Below are 12,491 nucleotides of genomic sequence, written 5' to 3'. Positions count from 1 at the left end.
GTTAGGGGAAGAGAAAAACACATAAGAAAGAGGATTGGCTGCTGAAGCTGAGCCCAAGTCCCCAGCGTCCACCTACCTTGGACTCCACAAAGCCAGTTTTTTGGGGGGAGCTGGCCAGCACCCCAGGGTGCCCAGAGTGGGAAGCTGTACCCTATACCCCATCTTGGAGGCATGATCCAGAAATAAAGCACCCTTGTGAAGCCTCCAGAGTGTTTCCTAAAGCTCCCCAGAATTTGTCAGATTTCCCAGGTGTTTTCTAGGGATACCAAATACACCCAGGCTGTTCTAGTCCAGCAGTGTGAAATGTTATTTCCTAGTTCTTTGCTCAAATTTAATGAGCCATTTCCTGGGTGACCTCCCTTGGAGGACATTTTGAAGCACCACGTACTTCCCTCCCCCTCCTTGTTCAATGCAGCCAGCCTCTAGCAAGAACCCCAACATCTATCTTTCCAAACCACGTTGCAAGTTTTTGGTACCACAACTCAGATACAGGTTGCACTGGTCTCCTCTTCAGAGGAAAAGCCACTAAAAAGGTCAGAAGTATGGCAAAAGGCACCTATCCCACTACTACTTTGGGAGGAAATTTCTAGGGAGCAATCTGAGCCCAACCTGAACTCGTGCTGAAAAGCCTCTGGGAGCCTCAACGAATCTGCCCCTAAAATAATGCTCTACTTTCCCCCTAACTACTACTGACTGATTAAATGAACCTCAGCATACAGCAGGTCTTTGCTGCTGTTGTTATTTTCTGTGTTACTGTTTTTTGGATAAGATATACTTAGGGAAAACACTAGAGATCTCAATTAAGCAGCTGGGTGACTTATAAATATATATTTATGTTTGAAGCCTAAGTGGCCATTGGCTTCCCTACTGTTTTACTTAGCTAACAAAACAACTCTATCAAAGTAAGTATTATTCCAAAACCCAACTTCCTGTGCAGAATGCTCCCATGTGCTCCATCAGTCTGCTTCTCTGATGAACTACATCGTTTCTTATAAACTGTCCATGGCCCATAAATTTCCAAGCATAAAGGCTATTACTGTGCTGTGCAAATCTGCTGAGAATTTTATCCTTATAACTTCATTTCATTCGGTTGCAAATGAGTTTGGTAAGAAAGTTAATCTGCAAACTTATTTTTTTCCCCCTCCTCTTCTGCTTTCAGGCTTATTTTGATTAGTGACACTTTCTTGATTTAGTCCTGAGGTGGGTTTTGTTTTGACTGAGTTCAGTTGGACAGCCTCTGCCTCTAATTAACTTCCTTAAACTCAGGAAAAAACTTCTCAAGTATTCCTTTCCCCCAAAGCTTAAAAACAAAATTCAGAATAAATGATAGATGAATGTAGATCCAAGTGGCTTTTGGGCCACCTAGTAGATAAATATTGCAAATTAAGCATGTTTTGGGGTCCAAATAGAAGACCCCTACGTATGTTCAGGTATCGGGAGGGATAACTACTATATAAAAATGCATTTTTCCTTTCTGTCCCAAGCCACAGGATGGTGGGAAATGGATATGTGTTTGTGCATGCAGATGAAAACCTCTTATAAATGTTTTGCTCATTTTAGCTCTCACAATTGCCTGTTTACATTAGGACTCCTGTTGTCACATGGAGAGGACAAATCTTCAAACAAGTTTCAGTCTCACTATCCACCGAGTCAAAAAATGACTGGATTTTGCCATTGGGTGCAGCATGAGGCTTGTGCTTCCCCTGGCTTAATTCCAATTTACATAACAATACAAATTAGAGTTGCTCAAGGCCATTGGAGAGGTAGGGGAAAAAAGATGAAATAAGCCATAACTCTCATGGCTTTTTCTTCCTCTAAACCCCAAGAGCAGTCAATCACAAGCAATAAGAAAAAATAATGGGAATAGAGACATTCTGATATCTTGATTCTGGAGACTTCTTGACTACCTTGTACTAATTTCATTATGCTCAATTTAAGGGGATTTTATTGATAGATACCCCAGGAAATATGACTTGGAAACAGTGTGTTACCTTGGGATATCACCAAACATTTGACATTGGGGAACTAAAACAAAAACAGATGTTTTAGGAAATAAGCAGCTTGAATATATCACTCATAAACCAATTAAAAGTTTCTGCAGCAAGCTGACATTTCCCATGAAGCAAGCAATGGGAGTAAACGCAAGTCAGTTGGCTGCGAGCTACGGAGCAATTCCCAGCCACAGCTTTTATTTTTATTATTTTTTACTGCTTTGAAAATGAAAAAGAAAAAGGTGTGATAAAGAAGCAGTCTCACCTTGTCACTCCCTCACCCAGAATCTGTCTTTTCACCTTCACACTTCCATTCATTGCTCATTAAGCAAACAGCGAGATATTCCCACTATTGTTGGGCTCTTTGGCACAGACTCTCAGCAATTTAATGTCCAAGTACACTGCAAAATAAGGCATGAAAATCGTTTCTGTTTGTTTCAGGTATTTAGTAGAAAATAGTTCGCAGGTTCTTGAGCATACAGGGGGATAATGCACAGTTTGGGGGTTTGCTTTCTTATTCTAAAAATTTCATCCTTTATTGCTTTTTTCCCCAGTATACTTTTTTTTTTTCCTTTTACAGACCCAAGCAAAAACATCTAAGCACATGCTTAACTTTAAGCATTAAAAAGTCAATGGGATTTAAGCATGTGTTTAAAGGCAAACATATGCTTTAGAGCTATGCTGAATAGGAATGGTTTATTGAATCAAGGCTATAGACAGGTTAATAAAATGGGTTAATATATGCAATCTGGAAACAAAAATTAAACAACGTGTTTCTGGAATATTAGCATTAGAAGCACTACTTCATTCTCACTCAATTCCCCAAATTACTATTGGATTTGTAATGTCCTTGACACTGTCTCTTTCTTATTTCTTGAAGAAATGCAGATTATCATCCTAGATTATAATCAGCTGGCTAACATACAGCTTCAAGCTTATGATTTTATCCAGAGCAATCCTGAATAATATGAATTTATTTCAAAAAGGAATTTATTCACTACAATGCATTTACAATGAAAAATCTTCCAAATCTTTTCCACAGTCACATATCCATAATTCCCTCCGTATAAATATTCATGTGCTGTGAATAAGATGTAAAAGACATTGTGCTATTTTTCAATATTTACTCTAGAATTAGATCCGCATAGGTGCTTGTTCTATGACAAAAGATAAGAGCTTGCACTCTCAAAGATTTCTTTTAAATAGATCATAAAATCCATTGTGAATATTTAAGCCAAGAGTAATAACATGGTGTCATATACTCACAGTATAATGCAGCAACACTCTGCATTTTGACATCTGCCCAGACAGATGTTTAGAACGAAGTTCCTCAGATTCTTTCTTCTTTCTTTATTTATTTATTTAAGTTGCATGGAAAAAATCTGGGAATCATCTTTTATATCGAAGCTACTTAGTACAATTTAACTGTCAACAGTTTAATTAATTTAAATGTAGAGTTACTGTGGAAGCCAACAACTCACATAAGCCTTCCACACAAAAAAAAAAAATAGAGCAAAGCCTCCCAAAATTTTGCCAGCAAGATCCTGACCTCACGAAGGATATGGCTGTGATCACAGGACACGCAGAGATCAGCCCTCTAAAATCACGCAAATGACTGGTATAACTTTCTGCTCACAGGCAATCTCAGCGCTGGCCGCTAATAGATGTTTTGCCACTATTTTCCTTCGGAAGGACGACGCCGATCGTTCACCCCTTTTGCCCGTAAGTAACGCTGCTGATAGATATCAACATGTATATTTACTTAGAGCAGTTGCAGAGCAATCTCTTTATAACTCCCCATGTCTTGTGATTTCTGGGTTTTAGATTCATGTTGAAACGTGCACATTACCACATGCTGACTGCCAAATTCATTATAATGTAGATCATGTTTTAGTGATATTCCTTTAAACAAAGTTAGCTCGATTTTTAAGTGCTTGCTGGTTAGCTTATTTATTATGAAGATTTGTCAGGCAGCACAGTTAAGTTAATCAGTAACCAATAAAAGATTTAAGTTCAGAGATATAAACTGCTTGATTTATTACTCACAAAGGTTTTTGGCTTCTCAACAGGAACTCATGAAAACATGTTGTTATGGTTACTTTGGAAACCGATACCTTTTTATACCCTACTAATACAGAGGAATTTGAGAGGGGAACCTATGGTTCCCAGTTACGTGGATAGCATTTTCTGTACTATGCAAATACGCCGACAACACAAAACTCACTTTGTTTGGCAGTCCCAGCGCGGACTCCGCGATTTGTTTTACTCCACACATCAGCAGAGCCATCTCGCTTTGCACATGTCACTTCCTTGTTTATAATTTCTGTAATCTTCAACAAAAATCAATCTGACCGCATTGTTTTCAAAGCAAAGGTGCCAGCCAAAGGGTACTTACAGCAGCAATGTTGCGTTACAATCTTCTCCATTATGTAAATCCCAAAGAGGAAAATCACAATGTCAAATACAGTTAAAACTGAACATAAACTATCCTGCTGTATTTTTATTTTTTTTTTTTAATCCTACCAAACATGTTACCCAATCTCATTTCACAGCCACTCTGGTGAATGTTATGCAAGTTTTTCCCCCTACCTGTGGTCACGGCTGTCTATATGCCGAGCACACAGCATAACGTCAGTGCAGCCTGCCTGGGATATGCATTGCATAGGATTTTCCAAACACCAATGTGATCGGGGTCCTGGGGTCTTACCGAGCCAAGTCTTCAAAAGCAACTTGGTCTCTAAAGTCCAATTTCTCTACTTTGGGACATTTCAACCTTAAATTGCTCTTTGTTTTTAAAACTTCTCTGTGCTTCAGGGCCAGATACCGACAGCATGACCTAAATCAGACGGCAAATATCTCCGTCCACCACACAGGGTGTGGATGTCTCAGTACCATCCAAAAATCACTCAACTTCCCTTCTGAAAAATAGGATACATCCCCAGAGCTGTTCAGACACAAGTAGATACACGTTGGCCCAACCCGTTCACCAAACTCGTGCTCAGGTTCGTACTGTTACTTTGCCCAAAACACAGGCTCTGCCCCAGCCTTGCCGAGGTTTCAGGCACCCATTTCAATCCAGCACATGCAAAGCAGTTTGCAATGCCACAACGTATAGAGATTATCAAATAAATGATGGTCAAGTGTGAATCACAAGGTCAGGCTCACTCTCCATCAAGGCGCTGTGACGACATCGCCATAAACCCCAGGGCAAAGCTCGGCTGGTTTATGGTGTCACCACAAAGCTCCTCCAGGTCGCTGCCACAGTTCATGGTCCTTATTTTCTGTGCATGGGAGGCACGCAGCTGAGCCCATCATCCCACTGCTTCTTCACCACCTCTGGGGGGATTAAAATGCACCTCTTAGGTGGGTGTTGGGGAGGTTCATCAGCTACAGCTTCTTCCACAGCTGCAAGAGTCACCTGCATCCTTTTGCTCCCTGCATCTAATCCACTGCAGCCTTCTTTTCATGAGTATGTATCATTTTTGTGCATATATATAGCACATATCTTGCAAATGTTGTTTTTATGTGTAAAATACACATCTGTTTCATCTCTACTTACATTTTGTATGTCTGAATTAACAGCCGGTGCTTGCTGACCACTGGTGATCACCACCAGGTTTGGGAAGAGGCCCAGCGGGTGGGCAGAGGATGCAGCCACCTCCTGGGAGAGCTACAGCCCCTACAGGCTGGATACGTGCTCTCTCTATTTTTTATTATTATTTCACAAAGCAGGCACAGCTACACAGGGCTTATTAACCACCACTGTCACTGAGACTGGCAGCAGACACATGCCACTGATCTCCAAAAACTGCTGGATTTCCTGTGCAAATCTACTATGCAAAGACCAATGCCTACCTGGCATGGGGCAAACCAACCCTTTTCCGTGAGCCCCAGGGCAGATGACACAGCAGGGACACAAAACCAGCAAAGAGCTGGAAAATGAAACCTCCACCCTCATCCCACTGCAGATTTAGAGATGCAGATAAAAATGGGGATCCCCCGCCTGGGAGTGTCTGCATCCAGCCTGCTCCTGCTCGCATTTATTTCGGAGAGAGGCAGGAAAGTACATCATCTGGTGGCTTTGGCACAGCCAAAGCAGCACACCACAGCTGGATAGCTGATCTGTGCCTTTCGCCTCGCTGAGAGGCCTACCACATGCTATGAAATGCTTTAATGTCCCTTTAACATGCTGTATAAATAATTTCCGTATCCATTCAGTTGTGCTCACATGTGGTCCTTTGAAAGAGTTAAGTAAAAATTACAGTACCAATATATCTTTGAGATGAAACAATGACATTTATAGGTCATTGTAATCCATGCATTAATTAATTTTATTCCCAGCCCTCCATATGATCCATATGATGCCTCAATGCTAAATTTGGCCTACAAGGCTCTGTTTTAACAAAAAGATAAGTTTGAAAACTACACTCAGAGGGAGCTTCTGAGTCACTAAATATCCGAGATGTCTCAGACCAGGCAAGTAAATAAGCCTGCATACCCATAGCAGCCTAGAGGATCCCTTTTTGGGACAAACTGGGCCTGCAGAATTATCTCAGGAAGAGAAGTGCCCCAAGGTCCAGCCAGGGATGCACCCATCCCCAGACACCTCTGGGTATTACTACAGGAACCAGGTGGAAAAAAAAGTGAGGGTGCATCCCACCAGGACTTACCTCTTCCCACCTTCCTCCCTCCGATGTGTTGACAACATCCATCTGCAGCCATGTGCCCTGTTCCCGTCCCACCTTGGTGTCACCAGAGCTGCTTCTCCCTGGGCTTTTATATTTGAGAGCTCCACAACGCAAGCACGAGGAGGAAGAGGCCTTTTAATTGGCAACAATTAAATGCTTCGTGATTTAAGGATTTATTCTATTAGCGATATGAGAGCCCTGATGTGATAATCTCCAATTAACAGTAAGGGAACGGCGTGCATAAATCCCACTATGCAGTAGCAGCAGCAAATTAATACGTTGGTTTTTCCTTCATAGACGTTACAAGTCCTGCTACAGAGGGTAGAGGTACGGAGGGGACCTCTGTGCTTGGCTCCATCACTTTGAAAACATTTACATATTCTTCACATGCCTAAAGCACAGGCTCATAAACCAAAGGTTTTCCAAAACTGATGGCAAAGCTGCAGCCCCGGCGCATGCCGGGTCACCAGCAGCACAAAAGCTGCCGTAAAGGAGAGGTCTCAAGGAAGCATTTCCCTTCTAAGTAGTGCAGACCCATGGCTCCACATCCTACAGTGAAACAGTTTGCCCTACAGCAGGGAGTACATAACCCCAACTACAGGCTGGAGCATTGCTGGAGTATAAGCCAGCACGAGGTTTCTTTGCTCTCACGTGAAAGTCACTCCTGGGTAACAAAACCCCTTAAATGCTTATATAGAGATAGGGAAACGCAGGTAGGGCTTCTCAGGGCAACACATCAGGAAATGTAATAAATAGGCCTGGATCATTCAAGTGCGGGATGATGGAGAATTACTGTTCAGTACGCTGAATGCATCGCAGCCCAGTGATGATATAGGTGCCGTGGGTGTCTGTTGGCCTCGGTGGCTCTTCCTACTCCTCACTGAACAGGAAACAGGCACGGGTGTGCGCTGCAGCTAAGGAAATGCACCATCAAGAGCAGGAGGGGAACAGTTCAGCTGGAAGACAAGTCCCCAAATTGTCCACATGCCTAAAGATTTTCCTTGCAAATTTTACAGCATCCATTCCATCTAACGCATTTCACATTTAGTCTTTCACATGTGCACATTTACCCACACACACAAAATAATGCTACAAGCAAAAGAAGGAGAAAACTGACAATTTGGAGACTATTTATCTTACTGATCTAGAAATTCAAAGGGACAGATCCTCAGTTAATAGAAACCATCCCTGAAGCCAATAAAACTACCCTGCTGAAAGATCTGATCCAGAGATATGAAGATGTGCAGCATGGAATAAGGTGGCTGGGAAAGATGGCCCAGCAAGTACAGGAGATCTGGATACTCCGTTTTCATCAAAAGTTTGGTTGGAAAGGGAGTAGCTGGACAGTCATTGTGTATAGGAGGAAATCCCTCTTCTGCTGCCCAGCCCAAGAGTCCCCCCCATGCCCTGGATGTCCCACCTCATTGGGAAAGGAAGAAAGCAGTGCTGCCACCTAAACACCATGAAGAACAGTGTTCGAATCATAATTTCCAAAGCCAAAATTTGACAAAAACATGCTCTGAAGAGACTACCTCCACGAGAGGCACTGTCTTGCTCGGTAAGGGGATAACAAGTATCAGCAAAACACAGAGCTGGTCTGTGCTCCTCCTTGGTTTCAGAGTTACTGCCTTATATCCCTACTTTCTTAACAAATTACTCCATTGACACTACAAAGCATAGGGCTGAGAGTGAAGGATAATACACAAGAGAGCCCCTAGGCTGCTACTTTGGATTATAAGTATCTAATTTCAGTAATTTAAAGCAAATTCAGTTTTGTCAGAGGCTGCAGTCCAACCTATAAAACTCAGGTCCAGTGAGCATGACAGCGTGCCTTGGAGGAGCAGGGCTCCAGAAGGGAAAACAAACAGCTCCATTCAACTCCTTCAAAGGCCTTTTCTCCTCTAACCATGAAGTTAATACCAACTTTCTTTGATTGTGCATGCTGTAGGAGGTTGTGTAGCTTCAGTTACCAGCTTTCTTACACATCTCTTGGTTTTGAGTGTGTTTTTGCACTCGTGGCAGGGAGACTTCCATAACATAGAGCAGCCAGGGATGAAAAAGAGGGAGGATAACTTAAAACAAATCAGTTTTTGTAAAGGGTACTTCATGTCTTCCTGAAAGCATGTGCCTTTCGTACTTGTTCACAGCCATCACACAGCTACCTTGGCTATGTGGAAAGAAAAAGAGCAAACCAAGCCCAGCTCTCCTCTGCACTCTGGCTGGTTTGAGGTCACCCCTTTATTTCGGGGGAGCACTTCACATTTCCTGCTGAATTTGTCTCGGCACAACAATAAAGAGCCACCCAGGGGCCCTGAGTAGCAATCAACATATGAATTCCCTCATTTTTAGCTGTAAGTGCTGCAGAAAGCACAGCCTTGGTTGAAACCCCATTTATTAAGGTTTGCAAGCCTCAGAGAGTTTAGATAAATCAGGAATTTGTATGGTCTGAATCACAGAGCTCACTCTCCCATGCATTTGTGGGGTCAACCAGTTTTAGAAAGCAAAGCTTTTCACCAAGTTCCTCTTTGCTTCCGTCAAAGAGGAATTCCCCGAGCCAAAATTTGAAGGATGGTATTTCAAGCTGGATACACACAGCTACTTCTTCATTGCTGCTGGAAGTGGGACTTCAGCTAACACCAGGGCTGCTCCACCTGGAGACAGCGAGGAGCAAGGTCAGAGCCCTTCTCTGGAAAGCAGGGCTGGGCTGCTTTGTGCTACAGCACTCCTGGCTGTGCACGGAACAAAATATTGCTTATTGACACAAAATAATGCTTGCTTACTGCCTGCACAGAGCTTAGTTCACAATGGTAGCTTCAAGGAGTCAAAACCAAGGAATTGTTTATTATTATTACTATTACAGGGCTTTTTTTTTTTTTTTTTCCTTCCAAAATGAAAAAATTTCTGACCAAATGGTGGTTAATCCTAAAGGCTGTCCAAGAACAACAAATTTAAGCAGTAACTCCAAAGTAATTGCTCAAGCAATAGCTCCTAAATGTCTGCGTGCGGAAAGCTGGCACTTCCCACATACAGATGGCAACAGAGTTGGGTGGTGTGGACTTCAAGGGCTTTGGAGCCTTCCAAAATGAAGCAGATGGATGGATAGGGATAATTCCCTTACGGATGGATAGGGAGAATTTTTTTTGGTTGTTTGTTATTATTAAAGGGTATATGCCCTCATTCTGTAGGTCAAAAGATGAACACAGCCTGATTACCAATGGGACCAAAGACAAAGCTTCCTCCACAAGGAGGATCTGAGTAGCAGCCAGGGCTGCTCCCTGTCAAGCTCCTGGTAGAAAAACCAGCCCTCCTTTCCTTTCTCCTTCAAATGCAGAAGGATAGCAAATACCCCCTCAAAAGTACCAGCTCCTTAGCCCTGACCTACCCGCTGGCCCACACACACCAAGTGCTTGCAAACAGGCCTGAAATACTTCACCGTGACACTGAATCAGGCTGCTGGGCACGGCAAGCTCACACCGTGCATCAGCTGAGCGGTTGGGAGTTTTACAGCAGGAGCCAGGGTGCTTTTAATCAAAAAATGCACTAAAACTCATCGATTAGCAGCCTCACACTAGGAGCCAGCATGCTTGTGGCTGAGAGGGAGGAGGAAGGTGGGGCACGCCGCAGTGATGTAGCACCATAAAAAGTCCATCTGAAGCAGATTGGGGTCATGTCCACCACAAGGCTGCAGCCTGCACCGCCCAGGAGGCATTTTTATGGCACAGCCCTCCCCTAGCACTGATGGGGCCATGTCTGGTCCTCCTGGGTCACAGGTGAAGGGCTGCTTCACTCTGCTGATGGCAAGGACCAAGGACCTGCACTGATACAGGTCCTAGGGCTGACGCCACATCTCCTTGCCTGGATACTGAGAAAAACATGCTTTTTAAAAAAAAAAAAAAAAAAAAAAAAAAAAAAAAAAAAAAACCAACAACTCCCTCTCTCTATATATTATTCTTAGTTTCTTCATTGCAGGAGTTTCCCAGAGGAAGCTCGTATGCACCTCCCAGGCATGGGGGCACAGATGCACAGGCAGCACCCAGCTATGGCCAGGTAGGAAAGGAGTGGGACCCCCTGCTTCAACCTGTGTAAATTCTCTCTTTTTGACCCCAAAAAGAGAGCAGGCAGGGTTGTAACTGCCCTGCCTCTTGCAGCAGAGTTGTGTCCTGGATGTGAAAATGTTTTGCCGAGGAAAAGAGATGTCCTTCCAGCACCCTCAGTGTATACATGAGGCAAGGTGACCTCCCAGCCCTGACCTGACCTGCAGAGGGGTGACTGAAAGAGGTTCCCAGCACAAACTTCTCTTCTCTGGCTGTTCCCATCACATCCAGCTCCTCACTCAGATGAGGACTCCCAGGTCACCTCTCAAGCCACCACTGCCACATTCAGAAAGTCAAGGACAGGTGTTAAATGGAGCTGAGCCTTTACCTTTCATTTTTGGCCGATTCTGGCCTGGACAGGGACACTGACTCAGGAGAGCAGCTGGTCATGCTTGGGCAAAAACCCCACAACAAGCACTTCCAGCCTTTCTCCATCATCCCATTGAAATGCAAGCCCTGGCTCTGATTCACCAGCCTGGCAACTCCCCAAATTCAGCAGAAAGCTAAACCTAGGTGCAAACCTGGGCTCCGCCACCTCAGCACCTCTCTAATTGCTGAGGAAGAGCAGCAGTGGAAGTAGCAGAATACTAACGAGATCCAGTAAGGGAAACATTGTGTAAGAGGAGAACAAGGTTAGCGGGAGGACTGATTTGCCAGGTAGGAGGTTTTAATGCCATCAGGGAAGATGCCACCAATCCCTTCATTAACAAGGCCTGTTTAATTGTGCTGCCGTGACCCGATCCCAGAGCAGCCACCCGCTGCCATAAGCCATGGGGCAAAACAACCACCAGCAATGGGGAAACTGAGGCACACTGGGGCAGTCTGCCCTCCCACCAGGCAGGGCCACCTGTGTCACCCCAACACATCCCTGGGAGCTGGCCCTCGGTGGCCTCTCTGGGGATCCCACTAACTCCGTGTCCCACCCGTGCTCAGCCCCACCAGGCACCCTGCCAGAGGAAGGTGGCCGCATGAGGCTTAGCGCATCAAAAGGCATCAGAAAGGGAAGCATGCTGGTAATTTACTCTGTTAAAGGACAGTGACAAACTTGGGGGGGAGGAAGGGTGTTGTCCTTTATCTCCGTCCAGGACACCAAGGGGGAGAGGGGATTTTTCAACACAGGAGCCTTTACAGGGGATTTCCCAGGCATGGGAACAAGCCTCTGGCTGAGGTCTCTGTGGCTGATGCTATACCAGGAACACAGCGAGAGCCAGGTAAGCACACTCTGGGCAGAGCCAGCGAATGGTGCACCTGCCTGTGTACACCATTACCAGCAAATATCTGGGCATTCGGGTAGGAAACTGGCTTTTGTAGCATGGGCAGAGAGAACAGCTTTGGGGACTGCTTGGAGCAAGCTGGGCCTTTTACAGCTTTCATCCCCTAAAAGGAGTTTCTGAGGTCACAATCCCTGTTTGAGCCCTGCTCCCCTCCAACCCATCCTACGTGCCCAAGTGCTCACCTCGCTCTCTGCACACCAGGGACATGGATCAGGAAAAGTCCTGGGTGAGCTCAGGGGGCTGCAGGCAGCCTCACCCAGTCAGCATGAGGAGCCAGCAGCCCAAAAAGGCACTACTGGGGTTAAAGCAGAGCAGCCGCTGAGGAGCAAGCCCCTTTATGGCTTCAGGGTCTTCAGCTGAGGATCTCCACCTGGGCTGGTCAGAACCCCCAAGCTGAAGCACAGCTGCTTGGCCTCTGCAGCGAGGAAACAGCACAGGCATCAG

General features: G+C 44.7%; 1 long non-coding RNA gene across 14 annotated transcripts in view; it reads right to left on the bottom strand.

The window, feature by feature from the left end:
* LOC137853358 (uncharacterized) overlaps positions 1-12,491 on the bottom strand; it is a 63,380-nt gene extending 50,889 nt beyond the window's left edge. For 13 of the 14 annotated variants that reach the window (XR_011094415.1, XR_011094414.1, XR_011094416.1 and 10 more), the window contains exons 1-3: positions 12,230-12,491; positions 3,541-3,723; positions 2,257-2,392 (exon numbers count right to left, since the gene is read on the bottom strand). This is a non-coding gene — a long non-coding RNA (uncharacterized lncRNA). The other variant, XR_011094425.1, reaches the window with a different exon arrangement.

This window comes from Anas acuta, chromosome 3, assembly GCF_963932015.1.
Source record: "Anas acuta chromosome 3, bAnaAcu1.1, whole genome shotgun sequence".
NCBI lineage: Eukaryota > Metazoa > Chordata > Aves > Anseriformes > Anatidae > Anas > Anas acuta.
This window is presented reverse-complemented; position numbering and strand designations above follow the sequence as displayed.